A 22,415-nucleotide genomic window follows, 5' to 3' on the forward strand; every position below is an offset into this window, starting at 1 on the left:
AAGTGTCCCAAGGCACACCCCATGCACAACTCCAGCGGAGAAGATGCCAGGAAGGAATTCTTTTGGTAGTTTTTACACTGCCCCGGTAGGCAGTGTAAAGAGAAAGCAAAAGTTGTTGTACCTGCCTTCTGGGCTGAGATGGGGATCCGCTGATGGTATGGAGACCTGGAGACAAAATGTTCCTAGGCCCACCACATGCACAACTCCGCCGGGGAAGCAGTCAGGAAGGAAAAATATTGTTAGTTCTCACACTGCCCGGGTAGCCTGTTGAAAGGCACCACAAAAGTTGTTGTACCTGCTTTCTGGGCTTAGATGGGGAACCGCTGACTTTTGGATTCGGCTGATGACAAAATGCTCCAAGGCACACCCCATGCACAACTGCACCGGGTAAGGTGCTAGAAGAAATTCTCTTGCTGGTTCTTACACTGCCCTGGTAGCCAGTGTAAAGACACAAAAAAAGTTGGGTTACCTGCTTTCTGGGCTGAGATGCAGAACACCTGACTCTTGGACTCGGCCGGAGACAAAATGTGCGAAGGCACATTCCATGTACAACTCCATCCCTTAAGGTGCCAGGAAGGAATTCAGTTGGTAGATCTTACACTGCCCCGGCAGCCTTCTAAACGGCACAAAAATAGTTGTTCTACCTCCTTTCTGTGCTGAGATGGGGATCCGCTGATTTTATACGCGGGTGGAGACAAAATGTTCAAAGGCACACCCCATGCACAAATCCACCGCTTAAGGGGCCAGGAAGGAACTCTGTTGGTAGTTCTCACACTGCCCCGGTAGCCAGCTGAAAGACAGAGCAAAAGTGGTTCTACCTGCTTTCTGGGCTGAGATGGGGAGCCGCTGACTTTTGGACTCGGCTGGTGACAAAATGTTCCAAGGCACACCCCATGCACAACTCCACTTTAGAAGGTGCCATGAAGGAATTCTGTTGGTATTTCTCACACTGCCCCGTTAGCCTCTAGAAAGGCACAACAAAAGTTGTTGTATCTGCTTTCTGGGCTGAGATGGGGATCCGCTGATTTTATACGCGGGTGGAGACAAAATGTTCAAAGGCACACCCCATGCACAACTCCACTTTAGAAGGTGCCATGAAGGAATTCTGTTGGTATTTCTCACACTGCCCCGTTAGCCTGTAGAAAGACACAACAAAAGTTGTTGTATCTGCTTTCTGGGCTGAGATGGGGATCCGCTGATTTTATACGCGGGTGGAGACAAAATGTTCAAAGGCACACCCCATGCACAATTCCACCACTTAAGGTGCCAGGAAGGAATTGTGTTGCTAGTTCTTACACTTCCCTGGTAGCCAGTTGAAAGACAGAGCAAAAGTGGTTCTACCTGCTTTCTGGGCTGAGATGGGGAGCCGCTGACTTTTGGACTCGGCTGGTGACAAAATGTTCCAAGGCACACCCCATGCACAACTCCACTTTAGAAGGTGCCATGAAGGAATTCTGTTGGTATTTCTCACACTGCCCCGTTAGCCTGTAGAAAGACACAACAAAAGTTGTTGTATCTGCTTTCTGGGCTGAGATGGGGATCCGCTGATTTTATACGCGGGTGGAGACAAAATGTTCAAAGGCACACCCCATGCACAAATCCACCGCTCAAGGGGCCAGGAAGGAACTCTGTTGGTAGTTCTCACACTGCCCCGGTAGCCAGCTGAAAGGCACCACAAAAGTTGTTGTACCTGCTTTCTGGGCTGAGATGGGGAACCGCTGACTTTTGGACTCGGCCCGAGACAAACTGTTCCAAGGCACACCCCATGCACAACTCCACCGGGGAAGGTGACCGGAAGGAATTTTGTTGCTAGTTCTTACACTGCCCCGGTAGGCAGATGAAAGACACCACAAAAGTAGGGTTACCCTCTTTTGGGGTTGAGATGGGGAACCACTGGCCTTTGGATTCGGCTGGTGACAAAATGTTCCAAGGCAAACCCCATGCACAACTCCACCGGGGAAGGTGACCGGAAAGAAATTCGGTTGCTAGTTTTTACACTGCCCTGGTAGCCAGCTGAAAGGCACCACAAAAGTTGTTGTACCTGCTTTCTGGCCTGAGATGGGGAACCGCTGACTTTTGGATTCGGCTGCAAAGTGTCCCAAGGCACACCCCATGCACAACTCCAGCGGAGAAGATGCCAGGAAGGAATTCTTTTGGTAGTTTTTACACTGCCCCGGTAGGCAGTGTAAAGAGAAAGCAAAAGTTGTTGTACCTGCCTTCTGGGCTGAGATGGGGATCCGCTGATGGTATAGAGACCTGGAGACAAAATGTTCCTAGGCCCACCACATGCACAACTCCGCCGGGGAAGCAGTCAGGAAGGAAAAATATTGTTAGTTCTCACACTGCCCGGGTAGCCTGTTGAAAGGCACCACAAAAGTTGTTGTACCTGCTTTCTGGGCTTAGATGGGGAACCGCTGACTTTTGGATTCGGCTGATGACAAAATGCTCCAAGGCACACCCCATGCACAACTGCACCGGGTAAGGTGCTAGAAGAAATTCTCTTGCTGGTTCTTACACTGCCCTGGTAGCCAGTGTAAAGACACAAAAAAAGTTGGGTTACCTGCTTTCTGGGCTGAGATGCAGAACACCTGACTCTTGGACTCGGCCGGAGACAAAATGTGCGAAGGCACATTCCATGTACAACTCCATCCCTTAAGGTGCCAGGAAGGAATTCAGTTGGTAGATCTTACACTGCCCCGGCAGCCTTCTAAACGGCACAAAAATAGTTGTTCTACCTCCTTTCTGTGCTGAGATGGGGATCCGCTGATTTTATACGCGGGTGGAGACAAAATGTTCAAAGTCACACCCCATGCACAAATCCACCGCTTAAGGGGCCAGGAAGGAACTCTGTTGGTAGTTCTCACACTGCCCCGGTAGCCAGCTGAAAGACAGAGCAAAAGTGGTTCTACCTGCTTTCTGGGCTGAGATGGGGAGCCGCTGACTTTTGGACTCGGCTGGTGACAAAATGTTCCAAGGCACACCCCATGCACAACTCCACTTTAGAAGGTGCCATGAAGGAATTCTGTTGGTATTTCTCACACTGCCCCGTTAGCCTCTAGAAAGGCACAACAAAAGTTGTTGTATCTGCTTTCTGGGCTGAGATGGGGATCCGCTGATTTTATACGCGGGTGGAGACAAAATGTTCAAAGGCACACCCCATGCACAACTCCACTTTAGAAGGTGCCATGAAGGAATTCTGTTGGTATTTCTCACACTGCCCCGTTAGCCTGTAGAAAGACACAACAAAAGTTGTTGTATCTGCTTTCTGGGCTGAGATGGGGATCCGCTGATTTTATACGCGGGTGGAGACAAAATGTTCAAAGGCACACCCCATGCACAATTCCACCACTTAAGGTGCCAGGAAGGAATTGTGTTGCTAGTTCTTACACTTCCCTGGTAGCCAGTTGAAAGACAGAGCAAAAGTGGTTCTACCTGCTTTCTGGGCTGAGATGGGGAGCCGCTGACTTTTGGACTCGGCTGGTGACAAAATGTTCCAAGGCACACCCCATGCACAACTCCACTTTAGAAGGTGCCATGAAGGAATTCTGTTGGTATTTCTCACACTGCCCCGTTAGCCTGTAGAAAGACACAACAAAAGTTGTTGTATCTGCTTTCTGGGCTGAGATGGGGATCCGCTGATTTTATACGCGGGTGGAGACAAAATGTTCAAAGGCACACCCCATGCACAAATCCACCGCTCAAGGGGCCAGGAAGGAACTCTGTTGGTAGTTCTCACACTGCCCCGGTAGCCAGCTGAAAGGCACCACAAAAGTTGTTGTACCTGCTTTCTGGGCTGAGATGGGGAACCGCTGACTTTTGGACTCGGCCCGAGACAAACTGTTCCAAGGCACACCCCATGCACAACTCCACCGGGGAAGGTGACCGGAAGGAATTTTGTTGCTAGTTCTTACACTGCCCCGGTAGGCAGGTGAAGGGCTCCACAAATGTTTTTGTACCTGCTTTCTGGGCTGAGATGGGGATCCGCTGATTTTATACGCGGGTGGAGACAAAATGTTCAAAGGCACACCCCATGCACAAATCCACCACTTAAGGGTCCAGGAAGGAACTCTGTTGGTAGTTCTCACACTGTCCCGGTAGCCAGCTGAAAGGCACCACAAAAGTTGTTGTACCTGCTTTCTGGGCTGAGATGGAGAACAATTGAATTTTGGACTCAGCTGGAGACAAAGTGTTCCAAGCCACACCCCATGCACAACTCCACAATGGAAGGTGCCATGAAGGAATTCTGTTGGTATTTCTCACACTGCCCCGTTAGCCTCTAGAAAGGCACCACAAAAGTTGTTGTATCTGCTTTCTGGGCTGAGATGGGGAGCCGCTGACTTTTGGACTCGGCTGGTGACAAAATGTTTCAAGGCACACCCCAGGCACAACTACAGCAGGGAAGGTGACCCGAAGGGATTCTGTTGGGAGTTTTTACACTGCCCTGGTAGCCATCTAAACGGCACCACAATAGTTGTTCTACCTGCTTTCTGGCCTGAGATGGGGAATCGCAGACTTTTGGACTCGGCTGGAGACAAAGTGTTCCAAGGCACACCCCATGCACAACTCCACCACTTAAGGTGCCAGGAAGGAATTGTGTTGCTAGTTCTTACACTGCCCCTGTAGGCAGATGAAAGACACCACAAAAGTAGGGTTACCCTCTTTTGGGGTTGAGATGGGGAACCACTGGCCTTTGGATTCGGCTGGTGACAAAATGTTCCAAGGCAAACCCCATGCACAACTCCACCGGGGAAGGTGACCGGAAAGAAATTCGGTTGCTAGTTTTTACACTGCCCTGGTAGCCAGCTGAAAGGCACCACAAAAGTTGTTGTACCTGCTTTCTGGCCTGAGATGGGGAACCGCTGACTTTTGGATTCGGCTGCAAAGTGTCCCAAGGCACACCCCATGCACAACTCCAGCGGAGAAGATGCCAGGAAGGAATTCTTTTGGTAGTTTTTACACTGCCCCGGTAGGCAGTGTAAAGAGAAAGCAAAAGTTGTTGTACCTGCCTTCTGGGCTGAGATGGGGATCCGCTGATGGTATAGAGACCTGGAGACAAAATGTTCCTAGGCCCACCACATGCACAACTCCGCCGGGGAAGCAGTCAGGAAGGAAAAATATTGTTAGTTCTCACACTGCCCGGGTAGCCTGTTGAAAGGCACCACAAAAGTTGTTGTACCTGCTTTCTGGGCTTAGATGGGGAACCGCTGACTTTTGGATTCGGCTGATGACAAAATGCTCCAAGGCACACCCCATGCACAACTGCACCGGGTAAGGTGCTAGAAGAAATTCTCTTGCTGGTTCTTACACTGCCCTGGTAGCCAGTGTAAAGACACAAAAAAAGTTGGGTTACCTGCTTTCTGGGCTGAGATGCAGAACACCTGACTCTTGGACTCGGCCGGAGACAAAATGTGCGAAGGCACATTCCATGTACAACTCCATCCCTTAAGGTGCCAGGAAGGAATTCAGTTGGTAGATCTTACACTGCCCCGGCAGCCTTCTAAACGGCACAAAAATAGTTGTTCTACCTCCTTTCTGTGCTGAGATGGGGATCCGCTGATTTTATACGCGGGTGGAGACAAAATGTTCAAAGGCACACCCCATGCACAAATCCACCGCTTAAGGGGCCAGGAAGGAACTCTGTTGGTAGTTCTCACACTGCCCCGGTAGCCAGCTGAAAGACAGAGCAAAAGTGGTTCTACCTGCTTTCTGGGCTGAGATGGGGAGCCGCTGACTTTTGGACTCGGCTGGTGACAAAATGTTCCAAGGCACACCCCATGCACAACTCCACTTTAGAAGGTGCCATGAAGGAATTCTGTTGGTATTTCTCACACTGCCCCGTTAGCCTCTAGAAAGGCACAACAAAAGTTGTTGTATCTGCTTTCTGGGCTGAGATGGGGATCCGCTGATTTTATACGCGGGTGGAGACAAAATGTTCAAAGGCACACCCCATGCACAAATCCACCGCTTAAGGGGCCAGTAAGGAACTCTGTTGGTAGTTCTCACACTGCCCTGGTAGCCAGTGTAAGGACAGAGCAAAAGTGGTTCTACCTGCTTTCTGGGCTGAGATGGGGAATCGCTGACTTTTGTTGTCGGCCCGAGACAAACTGTTCCAAGGCACACCCCATGCACAACTCCATCACTTAAGGTGCCAGGAAGGAATTGTGTTGTTAGTTCTTACGCTGCCCTGGTAGCCAGTGTAAGGACAGAGCAAAAGTGGTTCTACCTGCTTTCTGGGCTGAGATGGGGAACCGCTGACTTTTGGACTCGGCCCGAGACATATGGTTCCAAGGCACATCCCATGCACAACTCCACCGGGGAAGGTGACCGGAAGGAATTTTGTTGCTAGTTCTTACACTGCCCCGGTAGGCAGGTGAAGGGCTCCACAAAAGTTGTTGTACCTGCTTTCTGGGCTGAGATGGAGAACGACTGAATTTTGGACTCAGCTGGAGACAACTTGTTCCAAACACAACCCATACACAGCTCCACATTGGACGGTGCCATGAAGGAATTCTGTTGGTATTTCTCACACTGCCCCGATAGCCTCTAGAAAGACACAACAAAAGTTGTTGTATCTGCTTTCTGGGCTGAGATGGGGATCCGCTGATTTTATACGCGGGTGGAGACAAAATGTTCAAAGGCACACCCCATGCACAAATCCACCGCTTAAGGGGCCAGTAAGGAACTCTGTTGGTACTTCTCACACTGCCCCGGTAGCCAGCTGAAAGGCACCACAAAAGTTGTTGTACCTGCTTTCTGGGCTGAGATGGGGAACCGCTGACTTTTGGACTCAGCTGGAGACAAAGTGTTCCAAGGCACACCCCATGCACAATTCCACCACTTAAGGTGCCAGGAAGGAATTGTGTTGCTAGTTCTTACACTTCCCTGGTAGCCAGTTGAAAGACAGAGCAAATGTCGTTCTACCTGCTTTCTGGGCTGAGATGGGGAGCCGCTGACTTTTGGACTCGGCTGGTGACAAAATGTTCCAAGGCACACCCCATGCACAACTCCACTTTAGAAGGTGCCATGAAGGAATTCTGTTGGTATTTCTCACACTGCCCCGTTAGCCTGTAGAAAGACACAACAAAAGTTGTTGTATCTGCTTTCTGGGCTGAGATGGGGATCCGCTGATTTTATACGCGGGTGGAGACAAAATGTTCAAAGGCACACCCCATGCACAAATCCACCGCTCAAGGGGCCAGGAAGGAACTCTGTTGGTAGTTCTCACACTGCCCCGGTAGCCAGCTGAAAGGCACCACAAAAGTTGTTGTACCTGCTTTCTGGGCTGAGATGGGGAACCGCTGACTTTTGGACTCGGCCCGAGACAAACTGTTCCAAGGCACACCCCATGCACAACTCCACCGGGGAAGGTGACCGGAAGGAATTTTGTTGCTAGTTCTTACACTGCCCCGGTAGGCAGGTGAAGGGCTCCACAAATGTTTTTGTACCTGCTTTCTGGGCTGAGATGGGGATCCGCTGATGTTATACGCGGGTGGAGACAAAATGTTCAAAGGCACACCCCATGCACAAATCCACCACTTAAGGGTCCAGGAAGGAACTCTGTTGGTAGTTCTCACACTGTCCCGGTAGCCAGCTGAAAGGCACCACAAAAGTTGTTGTATCTGCTTTCTGGGCTGAGATGGGGAGCCGCTGACTTTTGGACTCGGCTGGTGACAAAATGTTTCAAGGCACACCCCAGGCACAACTACAGCAGGGAAGGTGACCCGAAAGGATTCTGTTGGGAGTTTTTACACTGCCCTGGTAGCCATCTAAACGGCACCACAATAGTTGTTCTACCTGCTTTCTGGCCTGAGATGGGGAATCGCAGACTTTTGGACTCGGCTGGAGACAAAGTGTTCCAAGGCACACCCCATGCACAACTCCACCACTTAAGGTGCCAGGAAGGAATTGTGTTGCTAGTTCTTACACTGTCCCGGTAGCCAGTGTAAAGACATAACAAATGTTGGGCTACCTGCTTTCTGGGCTCTGATACAGAACAGCTGACTTTTGGACTCGTCTGGTAACAAAATGTTCCAAGGCACACCCCATGCACAACTCCACTGGGGAAGCAGCCAGATAGGAATTCTCTTGATAATTCTTACACTGCCCCGGTATCTATTGTAAAGACACAACAATTGTTGGGCTGCTTCCTATCTGGGCTGAGATGGGGAACCGTTGTCTTTTGGACTCGGGTGGAGACAAAATGTTCCAAGGCACACCCCATGCACAACTCCACCACTTAAGGTGCCAGGAAGGAATTGTGTTGCTAGTTCTTTCACTGCCCCTGTAGGCAGATGAAAGACACCACAAAAGTAGGGTTACCCTCTTTTGGGGCTGAGATGGGGAACCGCTGACTTTTGGATTCGGCTGAAGACAAAGTCTCCCAAGGCACACCCCATGCACAACTCCAGCGGAGAAGATGCCAGGAAGGAATTCTTTTGGTAGTTTTTACACTGCCCCGGTAGGCAGTGTAAAGAGAAAGCAAAAGTTGTTGTACCTGCCTTCTGGGCTGAGATGGGGATCCGCTGATGGTATAGAGACCTGGAGACAAAATGTTCCTAGGCCCACCACATGCACAACTCCGCCGGGGAAGCAGTCAGGAAGGAAAAATATTGTTAGTTCTCACACTGCCCGGGTAGCCTGTTGAAAGGCACCACAAAAGTTGTTGTACCTGCTTTCTGGGCTTAGATGGGGAACCGCTGACTTTTGGATTCGGCTGATGACAAAATGCTCCAAGGCACACCCCATGCACAACTGCACCGGGTAAGGTGCTAGAAGAAATTCTCTTGCTGGTTCTTACACTGCCCTGGTAGCCAGTGTAAAGACACAAAAAAAGTTGGGTTACCTGCTTTCTGGGCTGAGATGCAGAACACCTGACTCTTGGACTCGGCCGGAGACAAAATGTGCGAAGGCACATTCCATGTACAACTCCATCCCTTAAGGTGCCAGGAAGGAATTCAGTTGGTAGATCTTACACTGCCCCGGCAGCCTTCTAAACGGCACAAAAATAGTTGTTCTACCTCCTTTCTGTGCTGAGATGGGGATCCGCTGATTTTATACGCGGGTGGAGACAAAATGTTCAAAGGCACACCCCATGCACAAATCCACCGCTTAAGGGGCCAGGAAGGAACTCTGTTGGTAGTTCTCACACTGCCCCGGTAGCCAGCTGAAAGACAGAGCAAAAGTGGTTCTACCTGCTTTCTGGGCTGAGATGGGGAGCCGCTGACTTTTGGACTCGGCTGGTGACAAAATGTTCCAAGGCACACCCCATGCACAACTCCACTTTAGAAGGTGCCATGAAGGAATTCTGTTGGTATTTCTCACACTGCCCCGTTAGCCTCTAGAAAGGCACAACAAAAGTTGTTGTATCTGCTTTCTGGGCTGAGATGGGGATCCGCTGATTTTATACGCAGGTGGAGACAAAATGTTCAAAGGCACACCCCATGCACAAATCCACCGCTTAAGGGGCCAGTAAGGAACTCTGTTGGTAGTTCTCACACTGCCCTGGTAGCCAGTGTAAGGACAGAGCAAAAGTGGTTCTACCTGCTTTCTGGGCTGAGATGGGGAATCGCTGACTTTTGTTGTCGGCCCGAGATAAACTGTTCCAAGGCACACCCCATGCACAACTCCATCACTTAAGGTGCCAGGAAGGAATTGTGTTGTTAGTTCTTACGCTGCCCTGGTAGCCAGTGTAAGGACAGAGCAAAAGTGGTTCTACCTGCTTTCTGGGCTGAGATGGGGAACCGCTGACTTTTGGACTCGGCCCGAGACATATGGTTCCAAGGCACATCCCATGCACAACTCCACCGGGGAAGGTGACCGGAAGGAATTTTGTTGCTAGTTCTTACACTGCCCCGGTAGGCAGGTGAAGGGCTCCACAAAAGTTGTTGTACCTGCTTTCTGGGCTGAGATGGAGAACGACTGAATTTTGGACTCAGCTGGAGACAACTTGTTCCAAACACAACCCATACACAGCTCCACATTGGACGGTGCCATGAAGGAATTCTGTTGGTATTTCTCACACTGCCCCGATAGCCTCTAGAAAGACACAACAAAAGTTGTTGTATCTGCTTTCTGGGCTGAGATGGGGATCCGCTGATTTTATACGCGGGTGGAGACAAAATGTTCAAAGGCACACCCCATGCACAAATCCACCGCTTAAGGGGCCAGTAAGGAACTCTGTTGGTACTTCTCACACTGCCCCGGTAGCCAGCTGAAAGGCACCACAAAAGTTGTTGTACCTGCTTTCTGGGCTGAGATGGGGAACCGCTGACTTTTGGACTCAGCTGGAGACAAAGTGTTCCAAGGCACACCCCATGCACAATTCCACCACTTAAGGTGCCAGGAAGGAATTGTGTTGCTAGTTCTTACACTTCCCTGGTAGCCAGTTGAAAGACAGAGCAAAAGTGGTTCTACCTGCTTTCTGGGCTGAGATGGGGAGCCGCTGACTTTTGGACTCGGCTGGCGACAAAATGTTCCAAGGCACACCCCATGCACAACTCCACTTTAGAAGGTGCCATGAAGGAATTCTGTTGGTATTTCTCACACTGCCCCGTTAGCCTGTAGAAAGACACAACAAAAGTTGTTGTATCTGCTTTCTGGGCTGAGATGGGGATCCGCTGATTTTATACGCGGGTGGAGACAAAATGTTCAAAGGCACACCCCATGCACAATTCCACCACTTAAGGTGCCAGGAAGGAATTGTGTTGCTAGTTCTTACACTTCCCTGGTAGCCAGTTGAAAGACAGAGCAAAAGTGGTTCTACCTGCTTTCTGGGCTGAGATGGGGAGCCGCTGACTTTTGGACTCGGCTGGTGACAAAATGTTCCAAGGCACACCCCATGCACAACTCCACTTTAGAAGGTGCCATGAAGGAATTCTGTTGGTATTTCTCACACTGCCCCGTTAGCCTGTAGAAAGACACAACAAAAGTTGTTGTATCTGCTTTCTGGGCTGAGATGGGGATCCGCTGATTTTATACGCGGGTGGAGACAAAATGTTCAAAGGCACACCCCATGCACAAATCCACCGCTTAAGGGGCCAGTAAGGAACTCTGTTGGTACTTCTCACACTGCCCCGGTAGCCAGCTGAAAGGCACCACAAAAGTTGTTGTACCTGCTTTCTGGGCTGAGATGGGGAACCGCTGACTTTTGGACTCAGCTGGAGACAAAGTGTTCCAAGGCACACCCCATGCACAATTCCACCACTTAAGGTGCCAGGAAGGAATTGTGTTGCTAGTTCTTACGCTGCCCTGGTAGCCAGTGTAAGGACAGAGCAAAAGTGGTTCTACCTGCTTTCTGGGCTGAGATGGGGAGCCGCTGACTTTTGGACTCGGCTGGTGACAAAATGTTCCAAGGCACACCCCATGCACAACTCCACTTTAGAAGGTGCCATGAAGGAATTCTGTTGGTATTTCTCACACTGCCCCGTTAGCCTGTAGAAAGACACAACAAAAGTTGTTGTATCTGCTTTCTGGGCTGAGATGGGGATCCGCTGATTTTATACGCGGGTGGAGACAAAATGTTCAAAGGCACACCCCATGCACAAATCCACCGCTCAAGGGGCCAGGAAGGAACTCTGTTGGTAGTTCTCACACTGCCCCGGTAGCCAGCTGAAAGGCACCACAAAAGTTGTTGTACCTGCTTTCTGGGCTGAGATGGGGAACCGCTGACTTTTGGACTCGGCCCGAGACAAACTGTTCCAAGGCACACCCCATGCACAACTCCACCGGGGAAGGTGACCGGAAGGAATTTTGTTGCTAGTTCTTACACTGCCCCGGTAGGCAGGTGAAGGGCTCCACAAATGTTTTTGTACCTGCTTTCTGGGCTGAGATGGGGATCCGCTGATTTTATACGCGGGTGGAGACAAAATGTTCAAAGGCACACCCCATGCACAAATCCACCACTTAAGGGTCCAGGAAGGAACTCTGTTGGTAGTTCTCACACTGTCCCGGTAGCCAGCTGAAAGGCACCACAAAAGTTGTTGTACCTGCTTTCTGGGCTGAGATGGAGAACAATTGAATTTTGGACTCAGCTGGAGACAAAGTGTTCCAAGCCACACCCCATGCACAACTCCACAATGGAAGGTGCCATGAAGGAATTCTGTTGGTATTTCTCACACTGCCCCGTTAGCCTCTAGAAAGGCACCACAAAAGTTGTTGTATCTGCTTTCTGGGCTGAGATGGGGAGCCGCTGACTTTTGGACTCGGCTGGTGACAAAATGTTTCAAGGCACACCCCAGGCACAACTACAGCAGGGAAGGTGACCCGAAGGGATTCTGTTGGGAGTTTTTACACTGCCCTGGTAGCCATCTAAACGGCACCACAATAGTTGTTCTACCTGCTTTCTGGCCTGAGATGGGGAATCGCAGACTTTTGGACTCGGCTGGAGACAAAGTGTTCCAAGGCACACCCCATGCACAACTCCACCACTTAAGGTGCCAGGAAGGAATTGTGTTGCTAGTTCTTACACTGCCCCTGTAGGCAGATGAAAGACACCACAAAAGTAGGGTTACCCTCTTTTGGGGTTGAGATGGGGAACCACTGGCCTTTGGATTCGGCTGGTGACAAAATGTTCCAAGGCAAACCCCATGCACAACTCCACCGGGGAAGGTGACCGGAAAGAAATTCGGTTGCTAGTTTTTACACTGCCCTGGTAGCCAGCTGAAAGGCACCACAAAAGTTGTTGTACCTGCTTTCTGGCCTGAGATGGGGAACCGCTGACTTTTGGATTCGGCTGCAAAGTGTCCCAAGGCACACCCCATGCACAACTCCAGCGGAGAAGATGCCAGGAAGGAATTCTTTTGGTAGTTTTTACACTGCCCCGGTAGGCAGTGTAAAGAGAAAGCAAAAGTTGTTGTACCTGCCTTCTGGGCTGAGATGGGGATCCGCTGATGGTATGGAGACCTGGAGACAAAATGTTCCTAGGCCCACCACATGCACAACTCCGCCGGGGAAGCAGTCAGGAAGGAAAAATATTGTTAGTTCTCACACTGCCCGGGTAGCCTGTTGAAAGGCACCACAAAAGTTGTTGTACCTGCTTTCTGGGCTTAGATGGGGAACCGCTGACTTTTGGATTCGGCTGATGACAAAATGCTCCAAGGCACACCCCATGCACAACTGCACCGGGTAAGGTGCTAGAAGAAATTCTCTTGCTGGTTCTTACACTGCCCTGGTAGCCAGTGTAAAGACACAAAAAAAGTTGGGTTACCTGCTTTCTGGGCTGAGATGCAGAACACCTGACTCTTGGACTCGGCCGGAGACAAAATGTGCGAAGGCACATTCCATGTACAACTCCATCCCTTAAGGTGCCAGGAAGGAATTCAGTTGGTAGATCTTACACTGCCCCGGCAGCCTTCTAAACGGCACAAAAATAGTTGTTCTACCTCCTTTCTGTGCTGAGATGGGGATCCGCTGATTTTATACGCGGGTGGAGACAAAATGTTCAAAGGCACACCCCATGCACAAATCCACCGCTTAAGGGGCCAGGAAGGAACTCTGTTGGTAGTTCTCACACTGCCCCGGTAGCCAGCTGAAAGACAGAGCAAAAGTGGTTCTACCTGCTTTCTGGGCTGAGATGGGGAGCCGCTGACTTTTGGACTCGGCTGGTGACAAAATGTTCCAAGGCACACCCCATGCACAACTCCACTTTAGAAGGTGCCATGAAGGAATTCTGTTGGTATTTCTCACACTGCCCCGTTAGCCTCTAGAAAGGCACAACAAAAGTTGTTGTATCTGCTTTCTGGGCTGAGATGGGGATCCGCTGATTTTATACGCGGGTGGAGACAAAATGTTCAAAGGCACACCCCATGCACAAATCCACCGCTTAAGGGGCCAGTAAGGAACTCTGTTGGTAGTTCTCACACTGCCCTGGTAGCCAGTGTAAGGACAGAGCAAAAGTGGTTCTACCTGCTTTCTGGGCTGAGATGGGGAATCGCTGACTTTTGTTGTCGGCCCGAGACAAACTGTTCCAAGGCACACCCCATGCACAACTCCATCACTTAAGGTGCCAGGAAGGAATTGTGTTGTTAGTTCTTACGCTGCCCTGGTAGCCAGTGTAAGGACAGAGCAAAAGTGGTTCTACCTGCTTTCTGGGCTGAGATGGGGAACCGCTGACTTTTGGACTCGGCCCGAGACATATGGTTCCAAGGCACATCCCATGCACAACTCCACCGGGGAAGGTGACCGGAAGGAATTTTGTTGCTAGTTCTTACACTGCCCCGGTAGGCAGGTGAAGGGCTCCACAAAAGTTGTTGTACCTGCTTTCTGGGCTGAGATGGAGAACGACTGAATTTTGGACTCAGCTGGAGACAACTTGTTCCAAACACAACCCATACACAGCTCCACATTGGAAGGTGCCATGAAGGAATTCTGTTGGTATTTCTCACACTGCCCCGATAGCCTCTAGAAAGACACAACAAAAGTTGTTGTATCTGCTTTCTGGGCTGAGATGGGGATCCGCTGATTTTATACGCGGGTGGAGACAAAATGTTCAAAGGCACACCCCATGCACAAATCCACCGCTTAAGGGGCCAGGAAGGAACTCTGTTGGTACTTCTCACACTGCCCCGGTAGCCAGCTGAAAGGCACCACAAAAGTTGTTGTACCTGCTTTCTGGGCTGAGATGGGGAACCGCTGACTTTTGGACTCAGCTGGAGACAAAGTGTTCCAAGGCACACCCCATGCACAATTCCACCACTTAAGGTGCCAGGAAGGAATTGTGTTGCTAGTTCTTACACTTCCCTGGTAGCCAGTTGAAAGACAGAGCAAAAGTGGTTCTACCTGCTTTCTGGGCTGAGATGGGGAGCCGCTGACTTTTGGACTCGGCTGGTGACAAAATGTTCCAAGGCACACCCCATGCACAACTCCACTTTAGAAGGTGCCATGAAGGAATTCTGTTGGTATTTCTCACACTGCCCCGTTAGCCTGTAGAAAGACACAACAAAAGTTGTTGTATCTGCTTTCTGGGCTGAGATGGGGATCCGCTGATTTTATACGCGGGTGGAGACAAAATGTTCAAAGGCACACCCCATGCACAAATCCACCGCTCAAGGGGCCAGGAAGGAACTCTGTTGGTAGTTCTCACACTGCCCCGGTAGCCAGCTGAAAGGCACCACAAAAGTTGTTGTACCTGCTTTCTGGGCTGAGATGGGGAACCGCTGACTTTTGGACTCGGCCCGAGACAAACTGTTCCAAGGCACACCCCATGCACAACTCCACCGGGGAAGGTGACCGGAAGGAATTTTGTTGCTAGTTCTTACACTGCCCCGGTAGGCAGGTGAAGGGCTCCACAAATGTTTTTGTACCTGCTTTCTGGGCTGAGATGGGGATCCGCTGATTTTATACGCGGGTGGAGACAAAATGTTCAAAGGCACACCCCATGCACAAATCCACCACTTAAGGGTCCAGGAAGGAACTCTGTTGGTAGTTCTCACACTGTCCCGGTAGCCAGCTGAAAGGCACCACAAAAGTTGTTGTACCTGCTTTCTGGGCTGAGATGGAGAACAATTGAATTTTGGACTCAGCTGGAGACAAAGTGTTCCAAGCCACACCCCATGCACAACTCCACAATGGAAGGTGCCATGAAGGAATTCTGTTGGTATTTCTCACACTGCCCCGTTAGCCTCTAGAAAGGCACCACAAAAGTTGTTGTATCTGCTTTCTGGGCTGAGATGGGGAGCCGCTGACTTTTGGACTCGGCTGGTGACAAAATGTTTCAAGGCACACCCCAGGCACAACTACAGCAGGGAAGGTGACCCGAAGGGATTCTGTTGGGAGTTTTTACACTGCCCTGGTAGCCATCTAAACGGCACCACAATAGTTGTTCTACCTGCTTTCTGGCCTGAGATGGGGAATCGCAGACTTTTGGACTCGGCTGGAGACAAAGTGTTCCAAGGCACACCCCATGCACAACTCCACCACTTAAGGTGCCAGGAAGGAATTGTGTTGCTAGTTCTTACACTGCCCCTGTAGGCAGATGAAAGACACCACAAAAGTAGGGTTACCCTCTTTTGGGGTTGAGATGGGGAACCACTGGCCTTTGGATTCGGCTGGTGACAAAATGTTCCAAGGCAAACCCCATGCACAACTCCACCGGGGAAGGTGACCGGAAAGAAATTCGGTTGCTAGTTTTTACACTGCCCTGGTAGCCAGCTGAAAGGCACCACAAAAGTTGTTGTACCTGCTTTCTGGCCTGAGATGGGGAACCGCTGACTTTTGGATTCGGCTGCAAAGTGTCCCAAGGCACACCCCATGCACAACTCCAGCGGAGAAGATGCCAGGAAGGAATTCTTTTGGTAGTTTTTACACTGCCCCGGTAGGCAGTGTAAAGAGAAAGCAAAAGTTGTTGTACCTGCCTTCTGGGCTGAGATGGGGATCCGCTGATGGTATAGAGACCTGGAGACAAAATGTTCCTAGGCCCACCACATGCACAACTCCGCCGGGGAAGCAGTCAGGAAGGAAAAATATTGTTAGTTCTCACACTGCCCGGGTAGCCTGTTGAAAGGCACCACAAAAGTTGTTGTACCTGCTTTCTGGGCTTAGATGGGGAACCGCTGACTTTTGGATTCGGCTGATGACAAAATGCTCCAAGGCACACCCCATGCACAACTGCACCGGGTAAGGTGCTAGAAGAAATTCTCTTGCTGGTTCTTACACTGCCCTGGTAGCCAGTGTAAAGACACAAAAAAAGTTGGGTTACCTGCTTTCTGGGCTGAGATGGGGAACCGATGACTTTTGCACTCAGCTGGAGACAAAGTGTTCCAAGGCACACCCCATGCACAAATCCACCATTTAAGGTGCCAGGAAAAAATTGTGTTGGTAGTTCTTTCACTGTCCCGGTAGCCAGTGTAAAGACATAACAAATGTTGGGCTACCTGCTTTCTGGGCTCTGATGCAGAACAGCTGACTTTTGGACTCGTCTGGTAACAAAATGTTCCAAGGCACACCCCATGCACAACTCCACTGGGGAAGCAGCCAGATAGGAATTCTCTTGGTAGTTCTTACACTGCCCCTGTATCTATTGTAAAGACACAACAATTGTTGGGCTGCCTGCTATCTGGGCTGAGATGGGGAGCCGCTGACTTTTGGACTCGGCTGGAGACAAAATGTTCCAAGGCACACCGCATGCACAACTCCACCACTTAAGGTGCCAGTAAGGAATTGTGTTGCTAGTTCTTACACTGCCCCTGTAGGCAGATGAAAGACACCACAAAAGTAGGGTTACCCTCTTTTGGGGCTGAGATGGGGAACCACTGGCTTTTGGACTCGGCTGGAGACAAAGTGTTCCAAGGCACACCCCATGCACAACTCCACCGGGGAAGGTGACCGGAAAAAATTTTGTTGCTAGTTCTTACACTGCCCCGGTAGGAAGGTGAAGGGCTCCACAAAAGTTGTTGTACCTGCTTTCTGGGCTGAGATGGGGAACCGCTGACTTTAGGACTTGCTGGAGACAAACTGTTCCAAGGCACACCCCATGCACAACTCCACCGGGGAAGGTGACCGGAAGGAATTTTGTTGCTAGTTCTTACACTGCCCTGGTAGGCAGGTGAAGGGCTCCACAAAAGTTGTTGTACCTGCTTTCTGGGCTGAGATGGGGATCCGCTGATTTTATACGCGGGTGGAGACAAAATGTTCAAAGGCACACCCCATGCACAAATCCACCGCTTAAGGGGCCAGTAAGGAACTCTGTTGGTACTTCTCACACTGCCCCGGTAGCCAGCTGAAAGGCACCACAAAAGTTGTTGTACCTGCTTTCTGGGCTGAGATGGGGAACCGCTGACTTTTGGACTCAGCTGGAGACAAAGTGTTCCAAGGCACACCCCATGCACAATTCCACCACTTAAGGTGCCAGGAAGGAATTGTGTTGCTAGTTCTTACACTTCCCTGGTAGCCAGTTGAAAGACAGAGCAAAAGTGGTTCTACCTGCTTTCTGGGCTGAGATGGGGAGCCGCTGACTTTTGGACTCGGCTGGTGACAAAATGTTCCAAGGCACACCCCATGCACAACTCCACATTGGAAGGTGCCATGAAGGAATTCTGTTGGTATTTCTCACACTGCCCCGTTAGCCTCTAGAAAGACACAACAAAAGTTGTTGTATCTGCTTTCTGGGCTGAGATGGGGAACCGCTGATTTTATACGCGGGAGGAGACAAAATGTTCAAAGGGACACCCCATGCACAAATCCACCACTTAAGGGGCCAGGAAGAAACTCTGTTGGCAGTTCTCACACTGCCCCGGTAGCCTCTAGAAAGACACAACAAAAATTGTTGTATCTGCTTTCTGGGCTGTGATGGGGATCCGCTGATTTTATACGCGGGTGGAGACGAAATGGTCAAAGGCACACCCCATGCACAAATCCACCGCTTAAGGGGCCAGGAAGGAACTCTGTTGGTAGTTCTCACACTGCCCCGGTAGCCAGCTGAAAGGCACCACAAGAGTTGTTGTACCTGCTTTCTGGGCTGAGATGGGGAACCGCTGACTTTTGGACTCGGCCCGAGACAAACTGTTCCAAGGCACACCCCATGCACAACTCCACCGGGGAAGGTGACCGGAAGGAATTTTGTTGCTAGTTCTTACACTGCCCCGGTAGGCAGGTGAAGAGCTCCACAAAAGTTGTTGTATCTGCTTTCTGGGCTGAGATGGGGATCCGCTGATTTTATACGCGGGTGGAGACAAAATGTTTCAAGGCACACCCCATGCACAAATCCACCGCTTAAGGGGCCAGTAAGGAACTCTGTTGGTACTTCTCACACTGCCCCGGTAGCCAGCTGAAAGGCACCACAAAAGTTGTTGTACCTGCTTTCTGGGCTGAGATGGGGAACCGCTGACTTTTGGACTCAGCTGGAGACAAAGTGTTCCAAGGCACACCCCATGCACAATTCCACCACTTAAGGTGCCAGGAAGGAATTGTGTTGCTAGTTCTTACACTTCCCTGGTAGCCAGTTGAAAGACAGAGCAAAAGTGGTTCTACCTGCTTTCTGGGCTGAGATGGGGAGCCGCTGACTTTTGGACTCGGCTGGTGACAAAATGTTCCAAGGCACACCCCATGCACAACTCCACATTGGAAGGTGCCATGAAGGAATTCTGTTGGTATTTCTCACACTGCCCCGTTAGCCTCTAGAAAGACACAACAAAAGTTGTTGTATCTGCTTTCTGGGCTGAGATGGGGAACCGCTGATTTTATACGCGGGAGGAGACAAAATGTTCAAAGGGACACCCCATGCACAAATCCACCACTTAAGGGGCCAGGAAGAAACTCTGTTGGCAGTTCTCACACTGCCCCGGTAGCCTCTAGAAAGACACAACAAAAATTGTTGTATCTGCTTTCTGGGCTGAGATGGGGATCCGCTGATTTTATATGCGGGTGGAGACGAAATGGTCAAAGGCACACCCCATGCACAAATCCACCGCTTAAGGGGCCAGGAAGGAACTCTGTTGGTAGTTCTCACACTGCCCCGGTAGCCAGCTGAAAGGCACCACAAGAGTTGTTGTACCTGCTTTCTGGGCTGAGATGGGGAACCGCTGACTTTTGGACTCGGCCCGAGACAAACTGTTCCAAGGCACACCCCATGCACAACTCCACCGGGGAAGGTGACCGGAAGGAATTTTGTTGCTAGTTCTTACACTGCCCCGGTAGGCAGGTGAAGAGCTCCACAAAAGTTGTTGTATCTGCTTTCTGGGCTGAGATGGGGATCCGCTGATTTTATACGCGGGTGGAGACAAAATGTTCAAAGGCACACCCCATGCACAAATCCACCGCTTAAGGGGCCAGGAAGGAACTCTGTTGGTACTTCTCACACTGCCCCGGTAGCCAGCTGAAAGGCACCACAAAAGTTGTTGTACCTGCTTTCTGGGCTGAGATGGGGAACCGCTGACTTTTGGACTCAGCTGGAGACAAAGTGTTCCAAGGCACACCCCATGCACAATTCCACCACTTAAGGTGCCAGGAAGGAATTGTGTTGCTAGTTCTTACACTTCCCTGGTAGCCAGTTGAAAGACAGAGCAAAAGTGGTTCTACCTGCTTTCTGGGCTGAGATGGGGAGCCGCTGACTTTTGGACTCGGCTGGTGACAAAATGTTCCAAGGCACACCCCATGCACAACTCCACATTGGAAGGTGCCATGAAGGAATTCTGTTGGTATTTCTCACACTGCCCCGTTAGCCTCTAGAAAGACACAACAAAAGTTGTTGTATCTGCTTTCTGGGCTGAGATGGGGAACCGCTGATTTTATACGCGGGAGGAGACAAAATGTTCAAAGGGACACCCCATGCACAAATCCACCACTTAAGGGGCCAGGAAGAAACTCTGTTGGCAGTTCTCACACTGCCCCGGTAGCCTCTAGAAAGACACAACAAAAGTTGTTGTATCTGCTTTCTGGGCTGAGATGGGGATCCGCTGATTTTATACGCGGGTGGAGACGAAATGGTCAAAGGCACACCCCATGCACAAATCCACCGCTTAAGGGGCCAGGAAGGAACTCTGTTTTTAGTTCTCACACTGCCCCGGTAGCCAGCTGAAAGGCACCACAAAAGTTGTTGTACCTGCTTTCTGGGCTGAGATGGGGAACCGCTGACTTTTGGACTCGGCCCGAGACAAACTGTTCCAAGGCACACCCCATGCACAACTCCACCGGGGAAGGTGACCGGAAGGAATTTTGTTGCTAGTTCTTACACTGCCCCGGTAGGCAGGTGAAGGGCTCCACAAAAGTTTTTGTACCTGCTTTCTGGGCTGAGATGGGGATCCGCTGATTTTATACGCGGGTGGAGACAAAATGTTCAAAGGCACACCCCATGCACAAATCCACCGCTTAAGGGGCCAGTAAGGAACTCTGTTGGTACTTCTCACACTGCCCCGGTAGCCAGCTGAAAGGCACCACAAAAGTTGTTGTACCTGCTTTCTGGGCTGAGATGGGGAACCGCTGACTTTTGGACTCAGCTGGAGACAAAGTGTTCCAAGGCACACCCCATGCACAATTCCACCACTTAAGGTGCCAGGAAGGAATTGTGTTGCTAGTTCTTACACTTCCCTGGTAGCCAGTTGAAAGACAGAGCAAAAGTGGTTCTACCTGCTTTCTGGGCTGAGATGGGGAGCCGCTGACTTTTGGACTCAGCTGGAGACAAAGTGTTCCAAGGCACACCCCAGGCACAACTACAGCAGGGAAGGTGACCCGAAGGGATTCTGTTGGGAGTTTTTACACTGCCCTGGTAGCCATCTAAACGGCACCACAATAGTTGTTCTACCTGCTTTCTGGCCTGAGATGGGGAACCGCTGACTTTTGGACTCGGCTGGAGACAAAGTGTTCCAAGGCACACCCCAGGCACAACTACAGCAGGGAAGGTGACCCGAAGGGATTCTGTTGGGAGTTTTTACACTGCCCTGGTAGCCATCTAAACGGCACCACAATAGTTGTTCTACCTGCTTTCTGGCCTGAGATGGGGAACCGCTGACTTTTGGACTCGGCTGGAGACAAAGTGTTCCAAGGCACACCCCAGGCACAACTACAGCAGGGAAGGTGACCCGAAGGGATTCTGTTGGGAGTTTTTACACTGCCCTGGTAGCCATCTAAACGGCACCACAATAGTTGTTCTACCTGCTTTCTGGCCTGAGATGGGGAATCGCAGACTTTTGGACTCGGCTGGAGACAAAGTGTTCCAAGGCACACCCCATGCACAACTCCACATTGGAAGGTGCCATGAAGGAATTCTGTTGGTATTTCTCACACTGCCCCGTTAGCCTGTAGAAAGGCACCACAAAAGTTGTTGTATCTGCTTTCTGGGCTGAGATGGGGATCCGCTGATTTTATACGCGGGTGGAGACAAAATGTTCAAAGGCACACCCCATGCACAAATCCACCGCTTAAGGGGCCAGGAAGGAACTCTGTTGGTACTTCTCACACTGCCCTGGTAGCCAGCTGAAAGGCACCACAAAAGTTGTTGTACCTGCTTTCTGGGCTGAGATGGGGAACCGCTGACTTTTGGACTCGGCTGGAGACAAAGTGTTCCAAGGCACACCCCATGCACAATTCCACCACTTAAGGTGCCAGGAAGGAATTGTGTTGCTAGTTCTTACACTTCCCTGGTAGCCAGTTGAAAGACAGAGCAAATGTCGTTCTACCTGCTTTCTGGGCTGAGTTGGGGAGCCGCTGACTTTTGGACTCAGCTGGAGACAAAGTGTTCCAAGGCACACCCCAGGCACAACTACAGCAGGGAAGGTGACCCGAAGGGATTCTGTTGGGAGTTTTTACACTGCCCTGGTAGCCATCTAAACGGCACCACAATAGTTGTTCTACCTGCTTTCTGGCCTGAGATGGGGAACCGCTGACTTTTGGACTCGGCTGGAGACAAAGTGTTCCAAGGCACACCCCAGGCACAACTACAGCAGGGAAGGTGACCCGAAGGGATTCTGTTGGGAGTTTTTACACTG

The sequence above is a fragment of the Falco punctatus genome (genome assembly GCF_963210335.1).
Source record: "Falco punctatus genome assembly, contig: scaffold_39, whole genome shotgun sequence".
NCBI classification, from domain to species: domain Eukaryota; kingdom Metazoa; phylum Chordata; class Aves; order Falconiformes; family Falconidae; genus Falco; species Falco punctatus.